Consider the following 16,521-nt stretch of genomic DNA (forward strand, 5'->3'; position numbering starts at 1 on the left):
TGCAGCCAAAAGGCCAACTGTTGCCTCTACCCAATGCGCTGTGCCCTCAATCCACACTTGAGTCTATTACAGAGATATACTTCGACCCCTACCCCATGTGTTGTTCCCTCAATCTACCCGTCGAGGCTGTTAGAGAGATGTACTGCTGCCCCTACCCCATGTGTTGTTTCCTCTATCCACCCCTCAAGGTTATCACAGAGATATACTGCTGCCCCTACCCCATGTCTTGTTCCTTCAATCCACCCCTCGCGGCTGTTACAGAGATATATTGCTGCACCTATCCCATGTGTTTTCGCTCAATTCACCTCTCGATGCTGTTACAAGGTAGGGGACCACCCCTTTCAGTCAGGCAAGATCGTTACAATGAGACGGGAGAAGACCATTCTGCCCCTCGAAGGAGTTACACAGGAATAGAGAATGAAGTAATTCAGCACTTTGAGTACATTACACAGACCAGGAGGAGACGATTCAACCCACCTTAGGTGCTACACAGGAAAGGGAAGCTGTCACGAACAGGAAATAGAGAGTAGAGGTAAATATTTATTTTCAGGTTGCAAAGCTGCAACTAGTGTAGTTCTCTAGAGATCACTGTGGGATCATCAATGACAAATAATCTGTATCAAAGATCTGGTGGAAGGGAACTGAATGGCACAAAGCTCAATTAGCGCATCACCAAGATGATCGTTAAAGATGTCGTCAAATGGAGGTACTGAGTCTGAAACGTGATACAGACAGGGAAGGTGAGTGAGCAAACCTTCAGCAGAAAGAACATAAGGTGAGTTGACCACTTTGGCATAAAGGATAAAACAATGGCGAACAATTTAAATGGAGAGAGATTGCAGAACTCTGTGACACAGGCCGTTTCCATGTTCCTGGGAGGTGAATCATATGAAGTCAGTTTGCAGATGCAGCAGGTGATTTGCAAGGTAAGTGGAATGATACTGTTTCTGGCAAAGGTTATCACGTTTAATGAGGAATGTTTTACTGCATCTGAACGGGGCATTGTTGAGACCACATCGAATACACTGTGTGCAGTTTTGATCGCCTAAACGTAAAAAAAGATATAATTCTTTCAGAAGATTTTCATGGATGTTTCCCTTCACACATTGCTGGAAGGAAGGCCTTTTGTTATGGGGGTTATCAGTTTTGATCTGAGATGAGAAATCTTCTTGAACCATGCATGACTTTCTGAAAGGTGTTTCAGCTGGATGCATGTTTCCTCTTGTTAAGGAATTTAAAGTTGGAGAACAATTTTAAGAATAAGATGTATTGATATCAATATACGTATTATATAGACATCGACCGATATTTACAAATTACACAGTCCCATATAAACATGTTATCAGATGATAAAGCAGGGACCTTTTTTCCTAATGAAAGACACTGTGTACAACAACAGCGATGATGCACCTTCATATCGTCCATTAACATCCGATCCAGAGAATGCTCCAGGAGAGCACACATGGCCCACCTTGATGTTCAGTTGACGTTATTGTATGGTTCAACACAGAGAGGGAGAAAAATGTTCCCTGCCAGAGAAGCAGCAGCTGATTGATCCCTCCCTCTTACTTTGTCCAACGGATAGCAAAATGGAAGACAATAAAATCCCTGAGTTATCTTCACCACTTGTGAAGGATTCCTACTGAGGACTCATTGGAATCTCTCCACTGCTGGAAGCAAAGGGAGTTCAGCCAAATCGAACTATTCCACAAATAAATCCCATTACCAGCAGCTTGTGTGAGCAGAATAATTTCAAAGTCAGTAGAACATTTGGGACACTCTATCTTTTAACATTTGTTGTGAGTTCAACTTCCTGCATTTCACATTTTTCTCAAAAATGACCCAGTCTGAGTCCTATACAATTGGCCATAACTCTAAACTGGCTACATTTAAAATTTGTTGTAACCAGTGGAGGAGTGGGACTGGAAAAGTACACAGTGACCCTCTAACATTTGTCGGAACACGAATGAGAAATTCTTATTCGACTGTGTATGTGGGAATTCCCTTTATCAAACTTTTGTGGTGCCTGGATGTTTGCATTTGTTCAAAGTTGTGCTGTATTCAAACATTTGACAGACAAACGCATGTGAGAAAATTGTATGCAGACAGAAAAGTGCTGCTGAAACCACAATCAGAGCAGTTACAATCTTAGGGCCTTGTGGAGCAGTGACAACGTGTCTAATGACCCACTCCTGCTCCTCGGTCCTATGTTCCTATGTTCAATTCAGCCCCTCAAACCTCCTACACTGGTGCTGACGGGGGCATCTTGCACCAAATACCAGTAACACAGGATCTCATTCATTCCCAAAAGACTGTCACACATAGTTTGGTGTGGATTGTACCTAAGAGACAATGGGGACTCCAGATGTTCGAGAATTAAGTGTAGATAAAGCATGATAGTGGAGAAGGCACAGTAAGTCAGGCAGCATCTGAGGAGCAAGACAGTCAACGTTTCAGGCAGGGCCCTTCTTCAGAACTGCGAAGGAGTAAATGGGTCTGACAAATAAATGGGTGGTGACGGTGAGGCTAGGAGAAAGGTTGGTGATAGGTGGGCGAAGCTGGAAGGTGTTACTGAGAAGTCGGTGGGGAGTTGGAGCGGATCGGTGGAAAGGAAGATGGACAGGTAGGTTCCCACGAGAGAGCGGATCTGAGTCGGAAGGTAGGATCTGGGATCTGGGTCGTCGAGGGGAGATTTGCAAATTAGTCAGTTCAATGTTCATGCCATGTGTTTGTCGGCTCCCGAGGCAGAAGATGAGGTGTTCCTGGCGACATCCTGGAATATCTCTTCTGAACCCTCTTCAGCTTAATAATCTCCTTCCAATAACAGAACTGAACATAGTACTGCAAAAGAGGCTTCATCAATGTCCTGCACTATCTCAGCATGACTTCTCAACTGCTAACCACAAAAGTCTGAGCAAAGAAGTAACCTTAAACACCTTGTCTATAAGTGCCACAAACTTCTGTGAATTCGATCTGCACCTGTGGGTCCCTCTTTTCTACAACGCTACAAACGCACTACTATTAATTGTACAAGACCTCCTGCTTTTTATTTCACCAAATTGCAATACCTCGCATTTATCCAAGTTAAACTGAATTGCCACACCTCAGCCCAGTGAGTGATATTACTGCCCCCTCACCCTCCTGCTTCAGGTTCAAAAGACCCTCCCCTCTCCAGAAGGCCTACAAACACAGGCCTTGAGTTTCCCAAAGACGAAGAGCTTGATTTGCTTTGTGCAAGCAGAGGGAGGAGAGGGTAAGAAGAGACTGGAAAGTAAACCGATGCCTTGTATCACTTAATAGTTTCAGGAAGAGGGAAGCCACATGTGAGAGTTGGAAATAGTGGCTAGTGTTTTTGGCCAGAAATTGTGCTCTTTCCTCATCTCTGGTGTTCAGTTTTGATATCTATTCGAGATTCCACATAGTGCAGAGTGTTTCTGCACGATTGCTTGCCCTAATATTGAATATTACAGACAATAGCTATGTACGCTGGAAATCATAGCCAATCAATTAAAGAAGTTCATTGTTCATCTCGATGGCAGAGCACATGCACTCATCATCATTTAGTTCAGGCTAATATGTTTTATTTGTTTAACAATGAGAACTGTTGCCTGTGTTATTCAGTAGTGTTAATCAGAATGTAATATGTCCATATCGAGCTGAAAACTCACACTTAAAATATGACTCAAATTCTCGGCATGGTTTAAGCCTTGTGTCGTTGGTCGCACCCCTGCCCCTGGGTCAGAGCTCTGAATTCGATTCCCTTCCATGAACTTGTGGTAGTGTCACTTTCTCTGGAACAGATGAACTCGAATCTGTTGTGGGGGTGTGTCACAGTATGTTCAAAGAAAGCTGATGAACAAACCCACAGTATAATCATGTTGCAGCTTTAGGGGCTATTGTTGAGTGGTGGTAATGCCCCGACATCTGAGCCTAAAGGTTCACATCCCACAGAGATGTTTCATTATATGTCTGACACGTGGATTAAAATGATTTTTGAAATGTGACTTGATGGAGTCCATGCAACGACTGCACAAAACACTTCATAGGACAAACAGGGAGACAGCTAACGATCCGTATCCATGAACACCAACTAACCATGAAACGACACGACCAGCTATCCTTAGTAGTCACATACGCAGATGACAAGCAATATGAGTTCGACTGGGACCACACTACTATTATAGGACAAGACAAACAAGAACAGCCAGGGAATTCCTAGACGCATGGCACTCATCCACAGATTCTATCAACAAACAGATCGACTTGGACGCAATATACCGGCCACTGAAGCGGACAGCTTGACCCAACAACCAGAAGCGGTGGATACATTTCACTATAAATGCCGGATGAAACATCACAGAAGCACTTAACAGGAGGCCCCCAAGCACTGAGGATGTCACCTAGACAGGAGACGAAACATCTGCAACATAAATTCCCAGCTCGGTGAACAGAATCACAACAATTATACACAGAATCAAAGACAAACCACCCTCCACCACCACGTAGTCTCCTGCCAGTAAACAGTTGTACACAGAAACACACACACACACAACCCTAAACCACCAAGTTGTTTCCTGCTCTTGATCAGATATACACAGAAACACACACACAATCCCCCTCTACTACTCTGTCTCCTGCCATTAAACAGAAATACATAGCAATGGACACACAAAACCCTCTAACAACACACTGTCTCCCGCAATTCAACTGATATATAAGTAAAACACACACACACAACCATCCACCGCCGCCCTCTCTCCGACCATTAAACAGGGATATACAGAAACACATACACAAACCTGCACCAACACCAGTCTCCTGTTATTAAACAGTTATAGACAGAAACACAAGCACACAACCTTCCACCACCACCCTGTCTCCTGCCATTAAACAGATATATGAAAACACACACACAACCCTCCACCGCCGCCCTGTCTCCCGCCACTAAACAGGAATATGCAGAAACATACACACCAACCTGCACCAATACCTGTCTCTTGCTATTAAGTAGTTATAGACAGAAACAAAAGCACACAATCTTCCACCACTATCCTGTCTCCTGCCATTCAACAAATACATGCAGAAACACACACACACTACCCTCCATTAGCACGCTGTCTACTTCAATTAAATAGATATACATGGAAACACACACACACACAACCCTCCACCAAAACCATGTTTCCTGCCATTAATCAGATATACACTAAAACACACAACACAGCCCTCCACCACCACGTTGTCTCATGCTATTAAGCAGCTATACACAGAAACACACACACACACAACCCTCCACTAACACCCTGCCTACGGTCCGTAAACAGATATACGCAGAAACACATACAAAACTCTAAACCACCTTTCTGGCTCCTGCCATGAAACAAATATAACAGAAACACACACACACACAAGCCTCCACGAACATCCTAACTGCTGCCATTACACAGATATACACACAAAAACACATGCACGCACAATCCTTGACAGCCAATTTGTTTCCTGTCTTTAAACAGATATACACAGAAACGCACACACAACCCTCCACGACCACCCTGTCTCCTGAAAATAATCAGATATACACAGAAAAACACACACACAACCTTCCACCGTCGCCCTGCCTCCCGCCATTAAACTGGGATATGCAGAAACACATACACACCAACCAGCACGAAAACCTGTCTCTCGTTATTAAACAGAGAAAGGCAGAAACACAAGCACTCAACCTTCCACCACCACCACCCTGTCTCCTGCCATGAAACAAATATATGCAGAAACACACACACACACACACACACACACTCACTCACAACCCTCTACCATCACGCCGTCACCTTCCATTAAACAGCTTTTTTTGCAGCAGAGAGGGCAGGACTGGTCGGAAGTGAAGTCGGAACACAAAGCCAGTCAGTCAGGTAAGTACTTGTTATTTGAGTGAAGAAGGAAGCCGAGACAATACACGTGTCGTGTCTCCCACCCTCTCTCCTCCTCTAACCGAAAAAAACGTAAGCTCCTTGATGTTCTTGTTTTGGGGACTTAGTGTAGAGTTATGGCAGCGCAGGCAGTGGAATGTTTCTCGTGTAGGATGGTTGAGGTAGAGGGTGACCACCGATGCTCCTGCCGACTTCATCTGCAGGAAGTGCAACCAGCTCCAGCTCCTCACAGACCGCGTTCGGGAACTGGGGCTGGAGTTGGCTGAACTGATCCTTCTTCGAGAGGCTGAGAGGGTGATAGATGGAATCTACAGGGACATAGTTACACCAGAGAACAGAGGTAGCTGGGTAACAGTTAGAAGTGGGAGGGGGAGGAAGCAGGCAGTGCAGGGATCCCCTGTGGCCGTTCACCCCATCAATAAGTATACCGCTTTGGATACTGTTGGGGAAACGGCCTAGCAGGGGTAAGCTGCAGTGACTGGGTCTCTGGCACGAGGTCCGGCTGTGAAGCTCAGAAGGGAAAGGGGGAGAGGAGGAGAGCGCTAGTTACAGGAGACTCTGCAGTTATAGGGCCAGACAGGCGGTTCTGTGGATATGGGCGAGACTCTCAGTTGGTTTGTTGCCTCCCGGGTGCCAGGGTCCGAGAAGTCTTCGGAATCCTTAAGGGGGAGGGTGTGCAGCCAGAAGTTGTGGTGCATTTTTGCACCAACGACATAGGTAGGAAGAGAGGTTGGGAGGTCATTCAGGAGCTCAGGGAGTTAGGCTGGAAGCTAAAAGCTAGGACGGACAGAGTCGTCATCTCTGGATTGTTGTCGGTGCCACGTGACAGTGAGGTAAGGAATAGGGAGAGAGTGCAGTTGAACACGTGGCTGCAAGGATGGTGTAGGAGGGTGGGCTTCAGGTATTTGGACAATTGGACTGCATTCTGGGGAAGGTGGGACCTGTACAAGCAGGACGGGTTGCACTTGAACCAGAAGGGCACCAATATCCTAGGTATGCTAGAACTCTTTGGGGGGACCGCCGTTAAACTAATTTGGCAGGGGGATGGGATCCGTCCTTGTAGTCCTGCAAGTAAGTTAGCTGATTTTCAGGATATCCAAGAATGTAGGGAGGCTGTGGAGAAGGTAGCACTGACAGGGAATACTTGCGGACACAAAGATGGGTTCAAGTGTGTATACTTCGACGCAAGGAGTATCAGAAATAAGGTGGGTGAACTTCAGGCGTGGATTGGTGCTTGGGACTACGATGTTGTGGCCATCACGGAAACATGGATAGAAGAGAGACAAGAATGGTTGTTGGAGGTTCCTGGTTACAGATGTTTCAGTAAGATTAGAGGGGGTGTGGCGTTGTTAATTGGAAATGGTATAATGGCTGCAGAAAGGCAGTTCGAGGGGGATCTGCCTTTGGAGGTAGTATGGGCTGAAGTCAGAAATAGGAAAGGACCAGTCACCTTGTTGCGTGTTTACTGTAGGCCCCCCAATAGCAGCAGAGACGTGGAGAAACAGATTGGGAAACAGATTTTGGAAAGGTGCAGAAGCCACAGGGTAGTAGTCATGGGCGATTTCAACTTCCCAAATATAAATTGGAAGCTCTTTCGATCAAGTAGATTGGACGGGTCGGTGTTTGTGCAGTGTGTCAAGGAAGCTTTTCTAACTCAGTATGTAGATTGTCCGACCAGAGGGGTGGCCATATTGGATTTGGTACTTGGTAACGAACCGGGACAAGTGATGGGCTTATTAGTGGGTGAGCATTTTGGAGATGGTGACCACAATTCTGTGACTTTCACCTCGGTTATGGAGAGAAATAGGTGCATGCAACAGGGTAGATTATACAATTGGGGCAAGGGTAAATATGATGCTGCAACAGGATCTGAGGAGCATAATTTGGGAGCATAGGATGTCAGGGAAGGATGTCGTTGAAATGTGGAACTTTTTCAAGGAACAGATACGACGTGTCCTTGATATGTATGTACCTGTCAGACAGGAAAGAGATGGTCGTGTGAGCGAACCTTGGTTGACAAGGGAGGTTGAATATCTAGTAAAGATGAAGAAGGAGGCTTACATAAGGTTGAGGAAACAAGGTTCAGACAGAGAGTTGGAGGAATACAGGATAGCCAGGAGGGAGCTGAAGAAAGGGATTAAGAAAGCTAAGAGAGGGCATGAAAAATCTTTGGCCATTCGGATCAAGGATAACACCAAGGCATTTTATGCGTATGTGAGAAACATGAGAATGACGAGAACGAGGGTAGGTCCGATCAAGGTCAGTAGTGGTAGGCTGTTTATTGAGTCAGAAGAGATAGGAGAGGTCTTGAATGAGTACTTTTCTTCAGTATTTACAAATGAGAGGGACCGTATTGTTGATGAGGAGAGTATGAAATGTACTGGTAAGCTAGAGGAGATATTTGTTAGGAGGGAATATGTGTTGGGCATTTTGAAAAACTTGAGGATAGACAAGTCCCCCGGGCCTGACGGGATATATCCTAGGATTATGTGGGAACAAGAGAGGAAATTGCAGAGCCGTTGGCAATGCTCTTTTCGTCTTCACTGTCAACGGGGGTGGTACCAGGGGACTGGATAGTGACGAATATTGTGCCCCTGTACAAAAAAAGGGAATAGAGATCACTCCGGGAATTACGGGCCAGTTAGTCTTACTTCGGTGGTCGGCAAAGTAATGGAAAGGGTACTGAGGGATAGGATTTATGAGCATCTGGAAAGACATAGCTTGATTAGGGACAGCCAGCACGGATTTGTGAAAGGTAGGTCTTGCCTTACAAGTCTTATTGAATTCTTTGAGGAGGTGACCAAGGCTGTGGATGAGGGTAGAGCAGTGGATGTAGTGTACATGGATTTTAGTAAGGCACTTGATAAGGTTCCCCATGGTAGGCTTATGCGGAAAGTCAGGAGGCATGAGATAGTGGGAAATTTGGCCAGTTGGATAGAGAACTGGCTAACCAGTCGAAGTCAGAAAGTGGTGGTAGATGGTAAATATTCAGCCTGGACCACGGTTACAAGTGGAGTTCCGCAGGGATCAGTTCTGGGTCCTCTGCTGTTTGTAATTTTTATTAATGACTTGGAAGAGGGAGTCGAAGGGTTGGGTCAGTAAATTTGCAGACGATACGAAGATTGGTTGAGTTGTGGATAGTGAGGTGGGCTGTTGTCGACTGTAAAGGGACTTAGATATGGTGCAGAGCTGGGCTGAGGAGTGGCAGTTGGAGTTCAACCCTGTCAAGTGTGAGGTTGTCCATTTTGGAAGGACAAATAGGAATGCGGAATACAGGGTTAACGGTTAGGTTCTTAGTAAGGTGGAGGAGCAGAGGTATCTTGGGGTCTATGTTCATAGATCTTTGAAAGTTGCCACTCAGGTGGATAGAGCTTGTAAGAAGGCCTATGGTGTATTAGCTTTCATTAGTAGTGGGATTGAATTCAGGAGTCGTTAGGTGATATTGCAGCTGTACAGCATCTTGGTAAGGCCACATTTGGAGTACTGTGTGCAGTTCTGGTCGCCTCACTTTAGGAAAGATGTGGAAGCTTTGGAGAGGGTGCAGAGGAGATTTACCAGGATGTTGCCTGGAATGGAGAATAGGTAGTACGAGGTTAGGTTGAGAGTGCTGGACCTTTTCTCATTGGAACGGCGAAGGTAGAGGGGTGACTTGATAGAGGTTTATAAGATGATCATGGGAATTGATAGTGTAGACAGTCAGAGACTTTTTCCCCGGGTACAACAGTATTACAAGGGACATAAATTTAAGGTGAAGGGTGGAAGGTATAGGACGGATTTCAGGGGTAGGTTCTTTACCCAAAGAGTGGTGGGGGCATGGAATACGCTGCCTGTGGGAGTGGCAGTGTCAGAATGATTGGTGAAATTTAAGGCGGTAATTGGATAGGTACATGGATAGGTGCTTAAGCAAGGACAAATGATCGGCAAATGGGCCGAAGGGCCTGTTCTGTTCTGTATTGTTCTATGTTCTATGTTCTAGATATACACCGAAACACACACACAAAACCCTCCACCACACCCTGTTTCCTGCGATTAATCAGACCTACATTGAAGCACGCAACACAACCCTCCATCACCACGCTATCTCCCACTATTAAGCAGATATACACAGAAACACACACAAACACAACCCTCCACTAACACCCTACCTCCTGTCAATAAAGAGATATACACAGAAACACATAAAACTAAACCACCTCCGTCTCCTGCCATTAAACAGATATACATGGAAACACGCACACACAAGCCTCCATGAACAACCTGTCGGCTGCCGTTTTACACACACACACACACACACACACACTTTCCGGCGCTTAAGCAGGTATAAATAGACTCACACATCTCGACTCCATCACCCTGACCCCTGCCATTGAGCAGATATACACAGTAATGCACCCACAATCCTCGACTCCATCACCCTGTCTCCTGTCATTAAATAGATATACACAGAAACAAACACACACAAACTCTCGACCACCACCCTGACTCCTGCCATTAAACAGATATACACAGAAACACGCACACAACCTTCCACGAACACCCTGCCTACTGCGCTTAAACAGATATTCACAGAAACGCTCATGCATACACAACCCTCTGCCACCATTCTGTCTCCTGCCAGTAAGCACATAGACACAGAAACACAGACACTCTACATTCTACCACCACACTGTCTCTTGCCATTAAATAGATATACACAGAAACACACACAGATATCACCCTCCTCCACCACTGTGTCCTGAAATTAAACAGATACATACAGAAACCTGCACACATATTTCCAGCACCACCCTGTCTCCTGTCATTAAACAGTTATAGCTGAAAATGTGTTGCTGGAAAAGCATAGCAGGTCAGGCAGCATCCAAGGAGAAGTAGAATCGACGTTTCAGGCATGAGCCCTTCTTCAGTAAAGCGATTGCTGCTCATGCCCGAAACGTCGATTCTCCTGATCCTTGGATGCTGCCTGACCTGCTGCGCTTTTCCAGCAACACAATTTCAGCTCTGATCTCCAGCATCTGCAATCCTCACTTTCTCCATTAAACAGTTATACACAGAAACACGCATACACACTACCCTCCACCACCACTCTGTGCCCAGCCCTTAAATAGATGAATATAGAAACACGCACACAACACTCCACGAACACCCTGCCTCCTGCCATTAAACAGCTACACACAGAAATACACCCACAACCCTCCATCACCACCCTGTCTCCTACTATTAAACAAATAGACACAGAAACACGCACACACAACCCTACATCACCACCTTGTCTCCTGGCATTAAACAGATATGCACAGAAACACACACACACAGCACTCCACCAGCACGCTGTTCTCCTGCCAATGAGCAGATATATACAGAAATACGCACACAAAACCATCGACCACCAGCCTGCCTCTTGCCTTGAAACAGATATACATACAGAAACACACACACATATAGAACACTCCACCACCATCCAGTTTGCTGCCATTAGTCAGATACACACTCACACACTCACACACTCACACTCTCTCACTCTCTCACTCACTCACACTTCCCCAATCACACTCACACCTCACACTTCCCCAATCACACTCACACCTCTCCAATCACACTCACACCTCACACCTCCCCAATCACACACTCACCTCCCCAATCACGCACTCTCCGGTGATTAAACAGAAACTCACCCAACTCGACACCAACACCCTGTCTCCTGCCATTACACAAACACATACATACACACACACCCCTTGAACAGCAATTGGTTTACTGTCATTTAGCAATTAAACAGATATTTACAGAAACATACAGACAGCTCTCCATCACCACCCAGTCTCCTGTCAAACAGATATGCACAAAAACACGCACACCCATTCCTCCAACACCACACTGTCTCCTGCTATTAAAAAGAGATACACATTAACACACACACAACACTTCAGTACCACATTGTTTTCTGCCATTAAACAAATATACACAGAAACACACACAACCCTCCCTATCTGCATTCATTAAACATTTGCATACAGAAATACACACTCACTAACCTCCAAAACCACCCTGTCTACTGCAATTAAACAGACATTTTCAGAAATATCCAGATAAGCCTCCACCACCACACTGTCTCCTGTCACTAAACAGATATTCCTGTCACAAAACACACACACACCACCCTCCAAAACAACCCTGTCTCCTGCCACTAAACAGATATACATAGAAATACACACACAACCGTACACCACCACTTTGTTTTCTGCCATTAAGCAGATATGCACAGATACGCATGCACAACCATCAACCGCCACCATGTCTCCTGCCATGAAACAGACGTACTCAGAAACAAACACATACCATCCTCCACCAACAGCCTGTCTCCTGCAATTAAACAGGTATACACAGAAACACACACTTAGAGAACCCTCCAACACTACCCTGCTTGCTGCCACAAATCAATTATACACAGAAACACACACGACCTTCCACTACCATCCTGTCTCCTGCCATTAAACAGCGATACATAGAAACACACACACGACCCTACACCAACAAGTTGCTTTCTACCATTGGTCACATGTACACAGAAACACATACAAACCTCCACTACCTCCCTGTACCCTGAAATTCAATAGATATCTACAGAAACACACACAGTCAACCCTCCAGTACCACCCTGTCACCCGACATGAAACCGATGTATGCAGAAGCATACACACACAACCCTCCACCACCACTTTATTTCATGCCATTAAGTAGATATACACACAAACACGCACACTAGACTCCACCACTTCCCTGTCTCCTGTTTGCTGCCATTAATCAGATATACATATAAACACACACACGACCCTACACCAACAAGTTGCTTTCTACCATTGGTCACATGTACACAGAAACACATACAAACCTCCACTACCTCCCTGTACCCTGAAATTCAATAGATATCTACAGAAACACACACAGTCAACCCTCCAGTACCACCCTGTCACCCGACATGAAACCGATGTATGCAGAAGCATACACACACAACCCTCCACCACCACTTTATTTCATGCCATTAAGTAGATATACACACAAACACGCACACTAGACTCCACCACTTCCCTGTCTTCCTGTTTGCTGCCATTAATCAGATATACATATAAACACACACACACAACCCTCCACCATCACACACTCTCTGGCGATTAAGCAGATAGAAACAGAACCAGAAACACATCTCAACACCATCACCCTGTCTCCTGCGTTTAAACAGACATGCACAGAAAAACACACACACAAACTTCCACCACAACTCTGTATCCTGCCATTAAACAGGTAAACGTAGAAATTCACAAACACACAACGGTTAGCCTCCAATTGTTTCCTGCCATTAAACAGATATGCACAGTAACGCACACACAGACACAGAACCCCCGAACAACATCTTGTTGCCTGCCATTAAGCAGATATACACAGAAACACACGCACAACCTTCAACCGCCACCATGCCTCCTGCCATGAAGCAGATATAATCAGAAACAAACACATGCCACCCTCCACCACCACCCTGTCTCCTGCCAGTAAGCACACAGACACAGACACTCTACCCTGCAACAACACCCTGTCTCCTGCCATTGCATAGATATACGCAGAAACACACACACAACAAAAAAACACACAGACAATGACACACACACACACACCAAACTGTCTCGTGCCATTAAGCACATATGCACAGAACCGCACATGCAAACTCACTAAAACCTCCTTTACCACCCTGTCTCCAGTCATCAAATAGTTATACACGGAAACACACACACACAACCTTCCACGAACACCCTTAAACTGCCCTTAAACAGATATACACAAAAACGCACATACAGGCTCAACACTCCACCACCACCCTGTCTCCTGCTATTAAACAGATATATGCAGAAACACACACACACGCACAATATTCCATGAACAACGTGCCTCCTGATATTAAGCAGATATATGCAGGAACACACAGACAACCGTCCATGACCACCCTATCACCTGCCATTGAACAGATATACACAGAAACACACACCACCACCCTGTCTCCAGCCATTAGGCACACATACACAGAAACACACACACAACCCTCTACCACCACCCTGTTCTCCTGCCATTGAGCAGATATACACAGAAATACACACGCACAACCCTCTACCACACCCTGTCTCCAGCCCTTAAATAGATATACACAGAATTGCACACACCCCTCCACGATAACCCTATCTGCTGCCATTAAACAGAGATACACAGAAACACACACACAACGCTCCACCACCACCCTATTCTCTATCCATTGAGCAGACATACACAGAAATACACACACAACCTTCGACCACCACCAGTCAGTCTCCTGTCATTAAACAGATATGTACAGAAAACACACACAACCCTGCACCACCACCCGATCACCGACCATTAATCAGACATACACAGACAACTCTCTATCAACACTCTGTTTCCAGGCATTAAACAGGTATATACAGAATTGGCTGGCTGACAGAAAGCAGAGAGTGTCTGTAGATGGAATGTATTCTGCCTGGACGACAGTGTTAAGTGGGGCCCCGCAGGGGTCTGTACTTGGGCCTCTGCTCTTTGTAGTATTTATAAATGACTTGGATGAGGAGGTTGAGGTGTGGGTTTGTAAATTTTCAGATGACATAAAGTTTGGAGGTGTCGTTGATAATATAGACGACAATGCAGGCTGCAGCGTGACATAGAATGCAGAGCTGGGCTGAGAAATGGCAGATTGAGTTCAACCTGGATAAATGCAAAGTGATGCATTTTGGATAGTGGAACTCGAATGATGAATATAGGATTAAAGACAGGATTCTTGACGGTATGGAGCAACAGAGGGATCTTAGTGTGCAAGTACATGTATTCCTCAAATTTGCCACACAAGTGGATAGGGTCTTTAAGAAAGCATATGGTGTTTTGGCCTTCATTAACAGGGAGATAGAGTTTAAGAGCCGTGAGGTTTTGCTGCAGTTCTACAAGTCCCTGGTGAGGCAATACTTGGAATATTGTGTCCAGTCCTGGTCGTCCTACTTTAGGAAAGATACAGAGGCTTGGGAGAGCGTGCAAAGAAGGTTACCAGAGTGCTGCTTGGACTGGAGGGCTTGCTTTATGTAGAAAGGTTGAATATGCTCGGACGTTTCTCTCTGGAGAGAAGGAGGAAGAGAGGTGACCAGACAGAGGTGTACAAAATAATGAGAGGAACAGATAGTCAATAGCCAGAGAATTTTCCCCACGGCAGGAATGACTGGCATTAGAACCCATAGTTTAAAATATTAGGAGGAAGGAATAAAGGAGATGTCAGAGGTATATTTTTAAAAAGTTGTGAATGCATGAAATGGGTTACCAGTGGTAGTGGTGGAAGCAGAGTCATTGGGGACATTTAAGCAACTGCTGGACATGCACATGCATAGCAGTGAGTTGAGGTTGTTACTATATTCTACATTAGGATTAAATCTCGGCAAAACATCGTGGGTCAAAGGAACTGTTCTGTGCTGTACGTTCTATGTTCTATGTTCTCTGAAAAGTGTGAGTCGTCCTCTGACAAACTAATGCCAACTGCAAAAGACGTTTAAAGATTTCATTGAGTTGCAAAGTTGTCAGCACTATAAGTATGTTTTGGTCATTGTTTTTTTTTCCTTGATGGGTTGAAGCTTACCCCACTTCCAACGTTACTGCTAAAATTGCTGTAAATATTTTACTCAAGGAGATTATTACCAGCTTTGATATTTGCTTTTGTCTACGTTCTGACAATGCCCCCCATTTTATTGGAGATATAAATGAGGAATGATGTTCTCAGTTTGGTATCCACCACCAACTTCATTGTGCTTATTGCCCACAGGCTGCAGAGTTCATGGAGCATGGTGACCAGAGTCTGAAAACTAAACTTACCAAATGGACTTCTGATACAGGTCTTTCCTGGGTGAGGTTGGTGACTCTGGTCTTGTTCCACCTACAGTAAACTCCTGTGGGGAAACCTCGCTTGTCCCCAGCCGAAATCATCCGAAGTCGAGCTGTAATCTCACATTGCAATGATGTCTCCTCCCGTATTCATTTCGAACACATGACTGAGGATATGTCCTCCTGTGTTCTTTCTTTGTCAAACGTTTTGGGAGATCTTCACTCTAAGGTCGGTGCTGCTCCCCTCCCTCAACAATATCCCAATTGTTGAATTTCCCAACTCTTTTATTCTCATCATGATTCGGACAAGCTGCAGCCACCAACCTCAATGGCAAGGGCCCTTCCAGGGTCTCCACACCAGCCTGACTGCTGTAAAGGTCGCCATGCATTCCGTCTGGGTTCACCTTCATCACTCCAATGTCATTAGATGAGCCCATTCCGGGGTGGGGGGGGGGGGGGTGGGTTGTTGTGGTGATGGTGATGATGGAGATGGAGACGATTGGGAACTTGAAAACGAACCGGTATCAGTTGATAACAAACCAGACTACTATGATATAGCTGCATGTTTAGAATCGTAATTCTTCTAATGTTTTACATACCCTAATTCTTAATGCACAAGGACCATTAAGATGAAGATCGAACTTACCCTGGTTTTTGGACTCGTTGTCGCTGGCAT

The sequence above is a fragment of the Chiloscyllium punctatum genome, chromosome 4 (assembly GCF_047496795.1).
Source record: "Chiloscyllium punctatum isolate Juve2018m chromosome 4, sChiPun1.3, whole genome shotgun sequence".
NCBI classification, from domain to species: Eukaryota; Metazoa; Chordata; class Chondrichthyes; order Orectolobiformes; family Hemiscylliidae; genus Chiloscyllium; species Chiloscyllium punctatum.